This window comes from Canis lupus, chromosome 6 (genome assembly GCF_048164855.1).
Source record: "Canis lupus baileyi chromosome 6, mCanLup2.hap1, whole genome shotgun sequence".
NCBI classification, from domain to species: domain Eukaryota; kingdom Metazoa; phylum Chordata; class Mammalia; order Carnivora; family Canidae; genus Canis; species Canis lupus.
In genome coordinates this window covers 71393794-71411326 of record NC_132843.1, presented here as the reverse complement: position 1 = coordinate 71411326, position 17533 = coordinate 71393794, and the positions used below count along the sequence as shown (strand labels likewise).

General features: G+C 50.5%; 1 long non-coding RNA gene across 3 annotated transcripts in view; it reads left to right on the top strand.

The window, feature by feature from the left end:
• The first annotated feature begins 8708 nt into the window (after positions 1-8708).
• Positions 8709-17533, top strand: part of LOC140635874 (uncharacterized) — a 27012-nt gene continuing 18187 nt past the window's right edge. For 2 of the 3 annotated variants that reach the window (XR_012033192.1, XR_012033191.1), the window contains exons 1-2: positions 8709-8889; positions 12024-12207. This is a non-coding gene — a long non-coding RNA (uncharacterized lncRNA). Of the gene's footprint in view, positions 8890-12023; positions 12208-13185; positions 15363-17533 lie in introns of those variants that run through there. The other variant, XR_012033193.1, reaches the window with a different exon arrangement.

Genomic DNA, 17533 nt, shown 5'->3' with positions numbered 1-17533 from the left:
CCAGTGCTACCCCCCCCCATCTCTGGGGGAGCGGGTGATGGGAAGCCGGACACAAAGTTTCCACAGAGTGGTCTGGGCTGGGGACAGAGAGCTGAAGTAGGTGGCGACAGAAGCCAGGTGTGGGCATGAATATGCCCGAGAGTGGCAGGATGAGAAGGGAGATGGGAAGGGAGCCTGGAGGGCACCCTGGGCACCAGGAGGCAGAGAAGCCAGTGAGGGACACCAAGGAAAGTGACCGAAGAGATAGGAAGCAAGAGGGAAGTCACCTGTGGCCCAGCTTCCAACACGGGAGGTGGTCTTAACGATGCAGGCGTGGTGCGCAGGGCTGGGTATGCTCCAAAGAGCAAAGTAAGGGCAGGGGGCAGCCCGGGGGGCTCAGCGGTTAGCGCCGCCTTCGGCCCAGGGCGTGATCCTGGGGCCCCGGGATCGAGTCTCACGTCGGGCTCCCTGCATGGAGCCTGCTTCTCCCTCTGCCTGTGTCTCTGCCTCTCTCTCTCTCTCTCTCTCTGTCTCTTATGAATAAATTTTTTTAAAAAATCTTAAAAAAAAAAAAAGAAAAAGAAAGGGCAGAAATGAAAACGCTGGGTTTGGTCATTCGGAGATCCTAAGTGACCCACCTAGGAGCTTTTTTTTTTCTTTTTTCTTTTTTTTTTTTTAATTAGAGAGAGAGAGTGGGGTGGGGGGGAGCAGAGAGAGAGAGAGAGAGAGATACAGAATCTTAAGCAGACTCCATGCCCAGCACAGAGCCTGACTCGGGGCTCGATTTCATGACCCTGGGATCATGAGCAGAGCCAAAATCAAGAGTCAGAGGTGCCTGGGGGGCTCGGTGGGTTAAGCGTCTGCCTTGGGCTCAGGTCATGCATGATCCTGGAGTCCTGGGATCGAGTCCCGCATGGGGCTCCCTACTTAGAGCCTGCTTCTCCCTCTCCCTCTGCCTGCTTGTGCTCGCGCTCTCTCTCTCTCTCTCTCTTTCTGCCAAATAAACAAAGTCTTTAAAAAAAGAACAAAACAAAATCAAGAGTCAGATACTCAACCCAGGTGCCCCCCTAGGAGCGTTTTCCAGCAGAGTGGTGTTGAAGCCAGCAGGCCCAGATGGTGTGGGCAGATAGTGCGTGTGAGTGCGTGTGTGTGCGTGTGTGTGTGTGTGTGTCCTGCGGGGCCCTGCCCTTCTGCCTCGCCCTGTCCCCAGAACCAATGGCACGAGCTCTCTCGTGGGCCCGCTCCTGGTCACAGGCCCCGAGGCTGCTGCAGGGCGCCCCCCCCCCACGAGTTGGATGAGACCCGGCGGTTAGCCAGGCACCGGCCCTGTAGACAGGGGCCCCCGATGCCCCCTGGAAGGGTTCCACGGAGGGTTGGATGAGATACAGGCTGCAGCGTCTGACCTGCTGTGCTGTCACCACGTGGTAGCCACCGTGGCCTAGAGCACAAGTCTCTTGTCACAGAGGGAAACACCTCACTGGACGTGTGCTGATGCTGAGGCTCCTTGGCAGGCCTCCTTAACCTCCAGCCGCCCGGCCAGCGTGCCACACAGCACACCCTGCCCCTGCCCCTGCCGCCCGGCCCGTCACCTGGCCTCTGCTCGCCTGCCCCCAAGTGCCATGGTGCCATCCTGCCCTGGGCGTTCTCTACGTGCCGTCCCAGGGCATTCAAGACAAGGGGACGCAGGGCTGTTTTCAAGTTGGTTTTAAGTTCACTTCCCCATCGATGAGCTCCCAGGTGCCACCCACCCTTCTTTGGCTGTGCTACTTTCTCTTGTTTTCTTCTCTCCCCGGTGCCCTCACTCCCTGTCCAGCGTGGACAGGCTGCCAAGGGGAGCTGAGGAGAGGAGAGGCCCTGGTCCGTGGCCCTTCAGAGCTAATTCCCTCCCTCACAGGCCTTACATTCCAGAACCGGCCTCCCTCTGCTCTGAGACACGATGAAGAGACCTCACACTTCCTCTCTTATTTTTCAGGAAACATCTGGAAACTCCTCTGGGGAGATCTGCCACATGACCTCCAGTGAACTTTAGACGCCCGTATATTCTTTCGGAGTTCTTCGTTTGTTGGATGTTGTGAGAAATGACGTATACGTCTTTCTCCCAAATACATAAGTGGAACCCAAAGCACAATGCTCTTAGTTAAATCCCTGCTTCACGAGAACCCCACACATGAAATCAGAATTTACCACACCGGTAATTTAGGGAAGGGGCTTATTTGTGACACAAACCACTTGCTTCTGTTTTAAAGGCCGGTGTTCTAGAGTATTCTTAAGGCACGGTTTTAATTTGAACCGTATTCTTTGCACTTTCGTTTTCCTGGAACAATCTTGTGGTGCACAGAGAGACTATGTAACTGGAGGACGTTTTGGTGACTGTCCCCGTATTACTCTTCAGGCCTGTGCCAGGCTGTTATGTCATCACGTTGCTATCCACACACTGTCCTCCACCCTGGACAACAGCGGAGGGCAGCCCTGGAGCATCCAGTGAACCGAGGCCCTAGTTGTACCTGGCATGACTGATGTGGCCCAGGGGGAGCCAGGAATGACAAATTAGGCCACTCACCCCTGCCACACCCTGGGCTACTCATTCCTCTTCACCCTTCACCACATACTCGTAACTGAAATGGTGTTTTATTCCCATTTTTTCAGGAAAGAATATTGAGGCCCAGAAAGGTTGAGCCTAAGACCTCAGACCACCATACCAGGTCTCATCTGGAGAAGAGAAAGCAGAAATGTGTTCACTCACCCTACAGATTCTTGGAGGTCTGGCTCCCTGATGTCTGAGGAAGGCCCCACGCCTCCCCAGACCACTCAGAAATGGCGTGACTGCTGCCAGGAGTCTAGAACAAGGGCCTACAGGGAGGACAAAGCCAGGGGCAGGGTGAGCCTGGTCCAGGCGCGGGATTGCCGTCACACTGGGCGGCCGCACGTGGGCAGGCATTTGTGTGCAGGTGTGTTTGTGTCACGGAGGCCAGGGTGCAGCTGGGGACGAGGCAGTTTCCTACAAATGGAAATGCTGTAGCCTCCTCACAGCCTCGTCACAGAAAAAGGGAAGTTCAAAACCTGAACAACTGGGCCGCAGCAAGCCCTGCCCCATGGGCGAGCCGGGGGGACTCCCTGCGAGGGGTGAGCAGGGCCGCCCCGGACAGGAGGGCCCATGCCTTAGCAGCAAGTGGCAAAATTTGACCCCTGTGGGGCACCCGGGTGGCTGGGGGGTTGATTGGCTGCCTTCGGCCCAGGGTGTGATCCTGGGGTCCCAGGATCGAGTCTTGCGTGGGGCTCCCTGCACGGACTCTGCTTCTCCCTCTGCCTGTGTCTCTGCCTCTGTGTGTGTGTGTGTGTGTGTGTGTGTCTCTCATGAATAAATAAATAAAATCTTAAAAAAAAAAAGGAATTTTACCTCTGTGCTAATGGTGAGCAAAGGGTTTGCTGTGCACGTCATCAGAGCAAGAAGGTTATGGAGAAGTGGGTTTTATAATCCCCATCAGCAGCTCTGCAACCTCCTAAGCCTGGTTTTTGCTTGGTGGGGGAAAAAAAAGGTCCACAGGACTTAAAATGGTCAAGGGCATCAAAAACAGGTCCTGTCTAAGAAATTTGCAGTCTAGAGGACCCTAAGGAGCCATGACAACTAAGGCATGTGGCATCATCCCGGAAAAGATCTTGAACAGAAAAAGGACGATAAGGTAAACAAACACACAAAGAAATGAACCTATAGCAATCAGGGTCAAGTATGGACACAGGCCCAAGTACGACTGTGTTCCCCAAAATTCTGTCTGCAGTCCTTGTAGCCAGAGCCTTCATGGAGCAGCAGCCTCAAAAGCCTTCCCAGGCTCCGCTAAATATTGGCGGGGCCCCAGGTCTCCAGGGTGCCTTCAGGCCCCTCAAGCCTCAGCTGACACTGTGAGGGGAAGAGGATCGGTGACACTGACCCCCTTCCTGCCCAAGTCACAGGGCCCAAGTCACATGGCAGGGTGGAGACGGGCCTGAGCCCACCAGCAATGGCTACAGCCACTAGACCAGTGACAGTGTGACAGTGTCCAGAAGCCACCTGGGCAGGGAGGCCAGGGCAACTTATGTGCAGGACCTCATCAACTGCCATTGGCATGAGGGTAAGAAAGTGGCCTCTAAGACTTAGATACGGGCTTTTTGTACAAATATACCAGCACACACTTGAACGTGATTTTTTTTTTAATTTAAAGAGTTCTTTTTTTAAAAGATTTTATTTATTTATTTGAGAGAAAGAGAGAGAGAAAGAGAGAGAGAGAGAGTTTGAGCAGGAGCAGGAGCGGGGGAGGGGAGGGACAGAGGGAGAAGCAAACTCCTCACTGAGCAAGGAGCCCGACTTGGGGCTCGATCCCGGGATCCCAGGATCATGACCTGAGCCAAAGGCAGACACTGAACCCACTGAGTCATGCAGGTGCCCCTTGAATGGGATTTTTAATGGTCTAGCATCTGACAACCGAGACCAAATGACATCTTGTGCAATCAAGGCCAATCCAAGCTGGCTCCTGCAGGAATGGGAGCCCTTCCCTGCACCCCGGCCTCGGGTCATTCTCATCCCTGTCCCTTCCCTCTCACCCCCGCTTCACTGTGGCCGGGAGTCTAAGCTGCCTGCCCTCAGTGCTTTACCGTGTTTTATCTGTGCTGAAATCCACGTCTAACATCTTGCTGGTTACTTCGGAAGCATCCTGGAGTCTTTCCCAGGCAGCTAAGCTACTGCGCCGGGACACAGGCTGTGGGGCGGGCGGCCGGGCCTGCCTGGAGCTGACCAGGGTTGTCCCGCTGGAAGCCTCACGTCCCAGGACACCCCTTGGTCCCAGGCAAAATGGGACAGTCACCGTGGCTGTGGAGCCGCCTCTTTGCAAGCACGCCAACCAGCTCATAGCCAGAGCACTGCTGTCTCTAAGCGGTACAGACCCTTGCATGTGTGTGGCCCTCGGACAGTGACAACGGCCTGTCTGGGAACTTGTTAGAAATGCAGACTCTCAGGCTGCACCCCAGATCTACCCTTTAGCCCAGAGCTCAGGTGACTCCCGAACAGGATCAAGTCGGGAACAGCAGCTCGAGAACAATGACTTCCAGGCTCGCTTTGCTCAGAAACAATTGCGTAAAAACAATTGCGTAATTGCGTAAAACTTAAACCTTTATTCTCAGAGGTTCAATTCAGACAGCATCTGCTTCTGAGGCACCCTTCCCTGGGAGCCCCCAGTTAGAATGGAGTCCAAGTTTGGGAAGGCCAGGAAGGTGCTCGACCGATTTGAAAGCATCCCAGCGGTGAGCAGGTGGTCAGTGACATCTCTCAGGGAAGGTTCTGGCCGGGCCAGGAGCCTGCAGGACAGCGCGGCAGGCCTTTTCTCCCTGAGAACAGGGAAAGCAGAGTCGGAGAACTGGCCTCGCATCTGCTCTGACTTACACAGGGAAAAAGATGAACACGTCAGAATGTTAGCACCTTAACCAGGTATGATTAGCAGGAAGATATTTTCGACTCCTCATGTCTGACCTCAATATCCTACGGCTCTTCACTTGGGTGTGGATCAGAAGCCCTATGGGGCCTGTTTTCTTAAAAATGAAAATGCCAGGACCACACCTGGGATGTGAACAGGGAGAAGCAGGCATCATCCCGGAAAAGATCTTGAACAGAAAAAGGATGATAAGGTAAACAAACACACAAAGAAATGAACCTATAGCAATCAGGGTCAAGTATGGACTTTAGTTAATAATGGAACCCCATTAATGGAAGCTGTCAACAGTAGGGGAACCCGGGCAGCAGGGTCTCTGGGGAGGGAGGGCCCCCCAGGTGGTGCTGAGGGGCATCCCTGGACCAGAACCACTAGGAGGAGAGCCTGTGTCCTGCTCAGCCCTGCCCTCTCCCTGCCATCCTGCCTGTCACCCGACGAGGGTGCCCTTCCCTCTCTCTAGAAGGCACTGAAGGGTGACAGGGACACCTGGCCCCTCACCTACATGGGCCAGCACTCTTTTGGGGGTAGGGGGCGGAGACGGGAAAGAAGGAGTGGATGGTAAAAGACTAGACTCTAGAGAACCCAAACCCTTGGGGTGCTCAGATGTACAGTGTCCGAATATAGAAACCTTGACCCCATTTCTGAAAGAGTAACAGCAAACTTCTGCTTTCTGGGGACAGACCTGTTCCTGACCATGTCTCAGGACCCGATTGACCCTTCAGCTGGGTTTTGAAGGTCAAGTAGGAGTTAGCCAGGGAGCTGAGGCCAGGGTGCGGGAACATAGGCATAGGGAACAGAGGGGCAGCCCTGAGTGTGTGCAAAATGCTACTGTAGCAAGAGGCTGACGCAAGCCTTAAAAGTTCCTGAATCTTGGGAGGTTGTGCTCCTTCCTAACGGTGACAGGGAGCCCCCGAAGGGTTCTCAGCAGAAGGATGGGGAGCATAATCAGATGTGCATTGACACGGATCACCTCGGGGTCGGAGAAAGATTTTACGCTCAGAGGCAGGGCATCCAGAGTAGAGGTTATGGTGGGATCCAGGGCATTTGAAGGCCCCTAAACCAAGGCAATGGCCATGGAGAGGAGAGGACACCATCTGGTCCCATTTAGAAGATAGAACGACTGGGACACCGTGACTCGAGTGTGTGCAGTAAATGGGAGGGAGGAGTGGAGACAGACAACCAGGTTCCTGGGTGAATGACGGTGCCGCGTGGACGTTGGCAGGAAGGAGGCATGGCCTGTGCAGGCGGAGGTCAGGCCCTCGCACTGGAGACTCCTTTGTGCAGAGGACAGACGGTCTGGGGAGGAGAGACATAGAGATGTGGAGTCAGCAGCAGGCATCTGACCGGGTGGAAGCCCGGGAGGGTGGAGCAGAAGGGCTGTCCCGGGCAGAGTGAGGTGAGCAGGGCTCACAGGCAGGTGGACACGAGCTACGGGTGGGTGGGAAGGGCCTGGCTATTTTCATGACTGGATTCTGCTGAATCCCGAACTGGTTACATTTTGCCTTCAATCACTAAGTTAGGAACTAGGAACGATGCCTGGGATCAAAAGCAGTTCTCCACTAGATGATTTGTCTTCCGGAATTATTGGTGGCTGCGTTCCTTAGGAGCTGTTGGTAAAAGCGTTAAAAAGGGCATTTACTGGGATCCCTGGGTGGCGCAGCAGTTTAGCGCCTGCCTTGGCCCAGGGCGTGATCCTGGAGACCCGGGATCGAATCCCACATCGGGCTCCCGGTGCATGGAGCCTGCTTCTCCCTCTGCCTATGTCTCTGCCTCTCTCTCTCTGTGACTATCATAAATAAATAAAAATAAAAAAAAATTAAAAAAAAAAGGGCATTTACTGAGCCTGCTTGAATGAAAAAGGAAATTACAATACAGAAGCAAGTTAGAGGTGTCCCCTGTTCCCCGCGCCCTGTGCCATGATGGGTCTTTGCAGGAAGCAAAGGGTCTGGAATGAGGGCATGAGGAAAGGCCCAGAAGGGGTGGCACCGCAGGTGCTCAGCTGGCCCCCCTGGGTCCTTTCTTCCTGGGCCACAAGAGGAAGGGGGCAGGGAGGGGGGCAGTGTTGTAATTTGCACCCAGGACAGGAAGCGCCAGAGGGGAAGTCTGCAAGACCGGCAAGAGCTATTTGCTTCTGTGGCCACTTCGGCTCTGGCCAGGGGTGCAGGGGGCGGGCTCACGAGGAGCCTGCGGGAGGAGAGCGTGTCCAGCACGCAGCACCTGCAAGCTGGGACCGGTGCCCGGGGCCCCCTGGGGCCCCCAGCCCTCAGCCCTTATCTATCCACCCCAGGGAGCAGGTGCAGCTACAAAAGACTTCACACCCACTGCTGGGGGCCAAGCCCTGTGGGTCTTCCCACGGTCTCACTTTCACTTTTAATCTATTTTCCGCAGAGACTTAAAGGAGACACCAACTCTGCTGACACCCAGATCTTGGACCTCTGGCCTCCAGCACTGTTGGGACGGTTTCTTGATTCAGCCACCCAGTTTGTGCTATTTGTTTTTTCCTTTTTCCTTCCTTCCTTCCTTCCTTCCTTCCTTCCTTCCTTCCTTCCTTCCTTCCTTCCTTCTTTCTCTTTCTTTTTCTTTCTTTCTTCTCTCTCTCTCTCTCTTTTTTTTTTAAGATTTCATTTATTTGTTCATGAGACACACACAGAGAGAGGCAGAGACACAGGCAGAGGGAGAAGCAGGCTCCACGCAGGGAGCCCGATGTGGGACTCGATCCCAGGACCCCAGGATCATGGGCCGGGCAGATGCTCAACGGCTGAGCCACCCAGGCCCCCAGTTTGTGCTGTCTGTACCGGCAGCCCCAGCAGACTACTACACCTCTGTCCGGATTCCTGTCCGGGCAGGCCGCGCCAGGCTACGCCTTTCAGCCCTGTGCAAAGGTGACCTCTTTCGAGAAGGCGGAAGGGGAGGCCGAGGGTCCCAGAACAGCTTTTCTTCTGCTTTATCTGTTTGGCCAAGTGGACATTCCAGCTTTTCAGCAAGTCGCAGGCATTCCTACTCCCCAGCCTGTCCACGATCTCTCAGTTTGTCCGGTCACTTATTCATGGGCTTATCCACTGTCCATCTGTTTACTTGGACATTCGGTTCATTTTTCTTGTCCACGTTCCGTGAGCCAGTCACTGGGCACGCAGCGGGGAACGAGGCCAACAAAAGGCCTGTCTTCAGGGCATTTTGCTGCAGTGGGAGGCCAGGACAGTCGTCACACACAGCACTGAGGTCAGCATCAGTGATGTGCCAGATGCTGCAATGACGGCAACGAGGTGTCCGTCCATCGCAGCATTGGGGACAGGCGTCCCAAGCAGTTCAGAAAAGCCAAGGGAGACGTGCACACGCACAGAGTTCATGCCCAGTATGTGCATTGCCTGCCCTGTCCCACTCCTCCTGGTGTCCCAGCGAGCCCTGACCCTGACCCAACTCCATCTGCTTCCATGTGAGCACGAAGACAGCTCAGGTATGTATAAACAGCCTTGTCAGCTGTCAAGTGTTTTGCTAGTCATGAAAAGTAGTTCATCTTGGGTATAGATGGGGACCTCGGTTTGTGCCTGGTCCCTTTGCAAGCCCTGTTTTTGGGAGAGGACAGAGGGACTCTCTGGCCCAGGCGGCATGGGTGTGTGATACCCGCAGGGACTGCATTTTCTAGATAAAGACCACAAGGTGACAACACCAGAGGGTTTTGAGAGCCTCAGGGGGTCTCTGCAGGAGGTTGGGTGTCCCAAGTGGAGTGCAGGGTAGTGCAGGTCAAAGCGTGCCTCCTGGGATCACCAGTGCCACCTGCGACCTTCTGAGAGATGCAAATTCAGGCCCCACCCCAGACCTACTGAATCAGGAACTCTGGGGTGGGGCTTCCTGGGAACTGAGAAACAGTAATCCTGGGGACAGGCATCACTCTGGAGACGAGCGGGGTGCAGTTTGAGAACTGGCCTTCTGCTTACTGATGTGTTGTCCTCTTATATTTAATAAGGGTATCTTTAAAAAGCACCTGGGGCACCTGGATGGCTCAGTGTTGAGTCATGATCCGGGGTCCTGGGATCGAGTTCCACATCAGGTTCCCCGCAGGGAGCCTGCTTCTCCCTCTGCCTGTGTCTCTGCCTCTCTCTCTGTGTCTCTCACGAATAAATAAATAAAAGCTTTTTTTTTTTTTTAAAGCACCTAACCTCTACCACTGACATCTAAAGTTGTGAATAGGATATTAGATCATGTGTGTGAGTGTGGGATCTGGTACAAAGACCGTAAACACTAGCTAGTTATTCTTTATCATAATTATTATTCTCCTATCTGGTTATGGAGAGCAGGTCTTCCTACCCGAAGCTTTGGAGCATCAGTAGCTTGTTAGAAACCCTCAGTGTGACCCATGCCTTCTCTCGAACTGGCTGCCTAGCTGGCTCGGTCTCTCTGTCACCCAGCAGAACTGGTGAGGCTGCCTTGCCCAGGGCTCAGTAGACCTGAGGGTTTATAAGCCAAGAGTTGTCAGGAATCTTGGCCCCGACTTGCTCCAGGAAGTGTGGCCTAAGATAAGTTTACACACGCACACCGTCATTACCCCATCAGACAGTGCAAACCCAGGGCCTCGGCAGGATCCAAACAAGGAAGCCTGGTGGCATTTTGGGGAGGAGAGGCTTTGGAGGGCAAGAGCAAGGTGACAAGTAGGTATGTGTATGAAGTCGGGGGAGCCATAAGGATTTCCTAGGCGACCAGGCACTCCAGGGCTCCAGAGACCAGGGAGGGCCGGAGAATGATCCTCGGTGCTCCTGCTGCTGCACTGACTTCTTGATTATGTCGCTCCTTGAGCACCTCGACTTGTGACCCAGAGAGTAGGAGGTTGTATATAGCTCGGTGCTTGAACCAGCTTTACCACTGCTGGGGACAGGTGCCCCAAGCAGTTCAGAAGAGCCAAGGGAGTCATGCAAACGCACAGAGCTCATGCCCAGTATGTCCCTTTCCTGCCCTGTCCCCCTCCTCCAACAGGAAGTTTTAGCTGGGTGATGCTGGACGTGGGGGTGGGGGTGGGGGCATGGCATTAAGACTCCCAGGCCGGCTTACATGGTACAGCGGGGCCAGGGACAGCTCAGCCTCCTCTTGCACAGGGGCCGAGGTGGGGCCCACATGTCTCATCGGAGGACTGAGGCTTTTCCCTAGTTCCTTCCCAACATTCCCTGGGAGGTAATCCAATTGTTGGGCCAATATGTCAGGGTCATGAGGAGGCTGGGATAGAGTGGCCTCCCTGAGGGCCAAGGGCTTTGGCCCTGTCTGCACCAGTGACACCTCCCTGGTCTGCTTTCAACAGGTTTCCCGTCTGTGGTGGGCTCTGATCCCCTTCCCAGCTGTGATCCACCCCAAACCCCATACAGAGATAACCAGCAAGATTCCCCTCTGGGGTTCACAAAATGGGGTGGGAGCACTCACACCCCAGACAAAAGCTATGCCCAGCCATGGACAAATCAGAGAGAGAAAATAAAAGGTTATATATGTTGCTGTCAGCCTTACATTCAGATATATATTTTCCTCTGATCGTCCTTGTTTTTATTTTATTATTTCTATGTCTCTTTTATTATCTGAATTCTTAAAAACTGATCTAAAATTGTTTATGAAAAAGGCACTTTGAGGGATGCCTGGGTGGCTCAGTGGTTGAGCATCTGCCTTTGGCTCCTCCGGTCGTCATCCCAGGGTCCTGGGATCGAGTTCCACTTCGGGTTCCCCAAAGGGAGCTGGCTTCTCCCTCTGCCTGTGTCTCTGCCTCTCTCTGTGTTTCTCTTAAATAAATAAGATCTAAAAAAAAAAAAAAAAAAAAAAAAAAAAAAAGACACTTGGAGTGGTAATCTACTTCTTATCTCAAAGGGGGATGGAATGTGGGGAAGAAACCCCCCCAAGTCATGGCACAGTCATGGCTAAGACACCTGGAGAGGGATGGAGGGGTCTGTGCTGAGTGGACCATTGTGTGCACCCAGGTCCTTGACCCTCTCCCTCCCCGTGCCTGTCCCCTCTTCTCCTGTTCCCTCCCCGAGAAAGAGGGTCAGATGCCACTTGGGGAGACATGTCTCTCTGCTCCTCTGCTCCTCTGCTCCTCAGAGGTAAGGGAGGAGGTAAAGGCAGCAGGTGGCCGTCCTCCCCTAAGCCTCACCCAGGCCCCTCGCTCAGTGTGCCTTCTTGGCACCCCCACCTTCACACAACCTCTCTCCCCAGCCTGTCCCCCTCATGGGTCACTTGGGGCCCCCCAGGCCTTCAGTTGTGAGCCCGCTAACCCTCCCCACACACTGTCTTCTGTCTTTTGTCTTCTGACTCCATTGCCCCCCAGCCTCTAATGCTGTCTCCCCCTGAAAGCCCGGGAGGACTGCCCATTGCTGCTCCAGCCACCCTCGAATCTCATGTCGGTTGTCCTGGGAGGACTCGGGGCCTCAGGCTTGGTCTGGGTGATGTCTCTTCTGAGAGAGAGCGCATGTAGAGCACGGTGCAAGGGCCCGGACGCAGGAGCTCACCCCACTGGGTTGGGACTGCCATCTACTCTTGCCCTTGGGCACCTCTCACCTGTCACTGTTGCTATTGTGTTCTTTGTGGTAAAATACACACTTGCCATTTTAACTATTTCAGGGTATGCGGGTCAGTGGCGTGCAATACATTCATATTGCGGGGCAAGCCACCACCACCCAGCTCCAGAACTAAGCTTGCAAAACGGAAACTCTGGAAAATTCTGACACCGTAGAACACCGATGAATCTTGAAGACTGGAAGTCTTCCACAGAAGGACAAATACCGGATGATTCCACTTACATGAGGTACCTAGAGTTGTCCAGTTCGGAGACACAGAGAGTGGAATGCTGGTGGCCAGGGGCTGGGCAGAGGGGGAAGTGAAGCGGAGGTGTTTAAGGGGGACAGAGTTTCAGCTTTGCAAGATGAAAAGAGTTTTGGAGGTTGGTGCCGAACAATGTGAACAGCTAGTGAATCGCACACTTAAAAACAGCTAAGGAGGTAAATTTCATGTTATATGTGATTTATCAAAATTTTAAATGTAAAAAACTAACTAAATACATAAACTGGGAACTCTGTACCCTCACCCCAGCTCTATTTGCCTCAGTTTACTCTTTCATAATACAGGAGTAACCATACTACCCATTCCAGGGGGATGTTGTAAGGATCTGCTGGGGGATGTACACAAAGGGTTCCCATGGGTGCCTGGCCACCCCAGTGCCCTGCATCAGCTCCTACTCTCATTAGTGTTTCATGCTGAGTAGGGAGGGAAGGGCTGGGTTAGCAGATCTACTTTTCAGAGAAAGAGGACAGGGACGATGGGAAGAGGGTGGGGAAGTGTAAGGCAGGGGAGTCTATTCCAGGACCTTGGGAATCTACCCCCCAAGACGGAGGAATTCCTTAAGGCTTGTTGACCTGAACACCCGGGTCCCAGCAGAACTGCTGAAGTTTGCCAACCATGTGGACTCTGATCATTTTGAATTTGGAATCATTTATCCACAGCAGGCTGGACTTTCTGAGTCTTTTACGTAGCAGAAGGCTGAGCTGAACTCCGTTTTGATATAAACCAGATTGGTCTAGTGCAGGGGAATTTCTGAATTTCTTAACAGAAGAAACTACCTCCAAGCCCTGCAGCGAGGTTTCTGGGAATGTGATTGCAAAAGGTCTTATCTTCTAGTTAGGTAGCAATTTTCTTAAAAAAAAAAAAAGCCTTATGAAACTATAAATGTAATTACATGTAATAAGCAACCTAACAGAAAAATCGCATCCCCCCCCCTTTTTTTTAGTTTTTTTATTTACTTATTCACGAGAGACACACAGAGAGAAGCAGAGACACAGGCAGAGGGAGAAGCAGGCTCCTGCAAGGGGCCGGATGTGGGACTCAATCCCGGGAATCCAGGATCAGGTCCTGATCCAAAGGCAGACGCTCAACCGCTGGGCCCCCCAGGAGTCCCGAAAAATCGCATCCTTGAAAATCTGAGTATGGTCCAGTTATGTTGGGGTGTCATCAGAGTGAAGCCCGGGTCCCTGGACGCTCTCCTCCTCATAGCACCCCCTCTGGGACTGCAGGACAGCAACTGAGCAGAGCCCTCTCCCCCCATCCTGTGGAAAGATCCAGCTGCAGGTGGGCAGCAAACACTAATGAAACAAAAAAAAAGGAGATTACTCCAAGGGGTTTTTACAGCATCTGTTGTACCAAATGTTTTCTGACGTTTGTACTAATTCTCTCAGGATCTTGCTCTAAGGACTCTAATGACCTCATTCCCGGCTAACTTGGCCTTCCGGCCAGACTTGTAAGCAAGTGCAGACAGTCTCCCGATGCAGGGGCTGAGAGGTGGGGACAGGGCGGCCTCCTGTCCCCAGGGTGTGTGTATGGGTGGGGGTGGGCTCGCTGGGACCCCTGTCCTGGGAGTGGGGCCTGTGGGACCCCTCAGCCTCTCGCCCCTTCTTCCCTCCATCCTCCATGGGGAGGCAGTGGCTGCAAGCACTAATGCTGGGAATGCAGGAGATAACAGTTTTTCTTTTCTGCTCCACAGCTTCATCGAGGTTTAATTGACATACAATACACTGCCCTTTGACGTGTGCACTTTGAGAACTTCTGACATGTGTACACACCCATGACACCATTACCAGGAGATACATGTCCAGCCCCCCCCCTCCACCCCTGTGCCCCTCCCAGGCAACCACTGATCTGCTTTTTGCTGCTATGCATTCATTTCATTTACTAGAATTTTATGTAAATGGAAGGGAACGTTATGCCCTCTTTTGGTCCAGATTTGTTCGCTCTCCATAATTATTTTGAGATTCATCCATTGTCACGTGTATCACCTGTTCCTTTCCTTTTAATTCTGTAATTTGTGTATCCACTCAAGTGTGGATGGGCATTTGTGTGCAAGCCTTTGCGTGGACAGATGCTTTCATTTCTTCTGGGGAAGCACCTAGGCGTGGAATAGCAGGCTCACATGATATGTACGTGTTTATTTAAGAAATTACCTCACCATTTTCCAAAGTGGTTGAGCCATTTTACATTCCCACCAGCAGCACGTGAGAATTCCAGTTGCTCCGCATTCTTGCCAGCATTTGCTACTGAAGCCCTTTAATTTTGTACATTCTAATAGGGTGTCTTTACCCTAATACCCAACCACAGTAGTAGCTTGTGGTTTTGATTTGCATTTCCCCGACTAATGATTTTGAGCATCTTTTCATGTGCCTATTTGCCATCTGTATACCTTCTTTGGTGGCTTGTCGATTTGCATCTTTGTCTATTTTTAAGATTGAGTTGTTGTTTTTTTTTCAATTATTCAGTTTTGAGAGTTTTAAAACATATAACTAAATCCTTTATCAGATATACACACCACAGTCTGTGACTTGCCTTTCCATTCTCTTAACAGGGTCTTAGGAAGAGCACAGGATTTCTTTCTAAGAAGTTTAATTTATCAATATTTAATTTTATAGAGCGTGCTAAGAAATCTTTGCTTGCAAGAAGGTCACAAAGGTTTTCTCTTATGAATTCTTCCAGATATTTTACAGATTTGGTTTTACATTTAGATTGATGATCCATTTTGAGTTAATTTTTATATATGCTGAAAGGCATGAGTCCAAGTTTATTTATCTGCATATTTATATCCAACTGTTGCAGCACCATTTGTTGAAAAGACTGTTTTTTTCTTCACTGAATTACCTTTGCACCTTTGTAGAAAATCAGTTATATATTTATGTCGTAGGATTGCCTAATAAAATACCACAATCTGGGGTGCTTAAAACAACAGAAATGAATTATCTTACAGTTCTGGAGGTCCAGAGTCTGGAATCAAGGTGTTGGCAGGGAGCCCTCTCACCCACAACCCCAAGAACGTAGAGTGGAGAACTCTCTCTTATCTCTTCCAGCTTCTAGTGGCACCAGACATTCCTTGGTTGGTGGAAGCATAACCCCAATCTCTGCCCCTGTCTTTACTGGCCTCCTTCTCAGTATCTCTCAGGGTTTTCCTATTTATTTATTTATTTATTTATTTATTTATTTATTTATGGTTTTCCCTTCTTATAAGCATACCACCTGTCATTGGATTTAGGGACTATCCTAAACCCAGAACATTCTCATCTTAAGATCTTTAACTTAATTACATCTGCACAGACCCTTTTTCCAAATAAGATCACATTCATAGGTTCTGGGTGGACACATGCTCTAGGCAGAGGGGGGAACAGAAGTCAGCCCACTACATGCATCTATGTGTGGGTCTATTTGGCTACTACAGCTTTATAATAAGTTATGAAATCAAATAGCGTTAGTCTTCCAACTTTGTTCTTTTCCAAAGTTGTTTTGGCTATTCGAGTTCCTTTGTAATTCCACATGAATTTTATTTTTATTTATTTATTTATTTATTTATTTATTTATTTATTTATAAAATCTTTTTGAGAGAGAAAGAAAGAGGGAAGGGAGTGGGGCAGAAGGAGAAAGAGGATCTTTTTTTTTTTTTTTTTTTTTTTTTTGAGAAAGAGGATCTTCAAGCAGGCTCCACGCCCAGCATGGAGCCTGATGTGGGGCTCGATCCCAGGACCCTGAGACCACGACCTGAGCGGAAATCAAGAATTAGACACTTTACCAACTGAGCCACTCAGGCACCCCTCCATATGAATTTTAGAATTAGCATGTCAATTTCTACCAAAATGACTATTGGGATTTTTTTTTTTTAAGATTGTGTTGTGTCTATTTGGGGAATATTAACATCTTAACAATATTGTGTCTTCCAAACTATAAATGAGGTATGTTTCTCCATTTACCTAGATCTTTAATTTCTTTCATCGGTGTTTTGTAGTTTTCAACATACGTGTCTTCATATCTATTGTCATGTTTATACCTTTTTGAGATATTTTGATACTATTGAAAAGGGTATTGCCATTTTAATATCAATTCTGATTGTTGATTGCTAGCATATAGAAGTGCAATTGTCTTGCAGATACTTACCTGTATCTTGCAATCTCACTAAACTCACTTATTAGTTTAATGCTTTTTTGTCGAGTCAACAACCTGATTTTCTTCATGTCATCTGAGAATAAAAGACAGTTTTATTTTTTTCTTTCCAATAGGGATTTCTTTTCCTTGCCTTATGCATCTGCTGGAATCTCCAACACAATGAAACTGTTGAGAGCAGATGTTCTGGCATGCACCCAACCTCAGGGAAAAGACATTCAGTCTTTCACCATGAAGTATGATTATGATGTTAGTTGCAGGTGGAGTGACCAATCGTCCCAGTTTTCCTGGGACCTAGGGGTTTCCTGGGCTGCACCACAATCACTGCTAAAACCAGGATAGTCTCCGGCAAACTAGGACAGTTGTCACCTGAATTGAGGGTTCTGGGCCAGTTTCAATGACCATTTTTCTTCTCATTTTCTTACGGATTATATTTTCCTGCTTCTTTGCATGCCTGGTAATTTTTTATTGGATGCCAGGCATTGTGAGTTTTATTTTGTTGGGTGCTAGATACTTTTTGTATTGTGATAAATATTCTTTTTTTAATCTTTATTTTTTAAGATTTTATTTATATATTCATGAAAAAACACAGAGAGAGAGGCAGAGACATAGGCAGAGGGAAAAGCAGGCTCCATGCAGGAAGCCTGATGTGGGACTTGATCCTGGGACTCCAGGATCATGCCCTGAGCCAAAGGCAAAGGCTCAACCGTTGAGCCACCCAGGCATCCCTGTGATAAATATTCTTGAATTTGTTCTGGGATGCAGTAATTTTATCCCTTCACGCCTTTAAGACTTGTTAGGTGAGATGAAAGCAGTATTTAGTCTAGGGCTAATTAGGTTCCACTACTGAAGTAAGATCTTTGAGTACTCTACCCACAAATTATGAACATTTCCAGTCTGACTGGTGGGAATAGGGAGTATTCCTGGCCGTGGGTGAGCTCTGGGCATTCTTTCCTTCATCTGTTTGGATGGTTCTTTCCCCATCTGTGAGTAGATTCCTTACCCACCTATGCAGGTCAGCGCTCTGCTGAAAACTTGGAGATTTCCAGAGTTCTCTCTCCATGCAACTCTCTCCTCCTGGTGCTCTCTTGCGTACTGTAGCTGCCTGGGTCTCCCCAGACTTGCAGCTCCTTCTCCTCACTCACAAAATCTGCTGGTCTCATTCT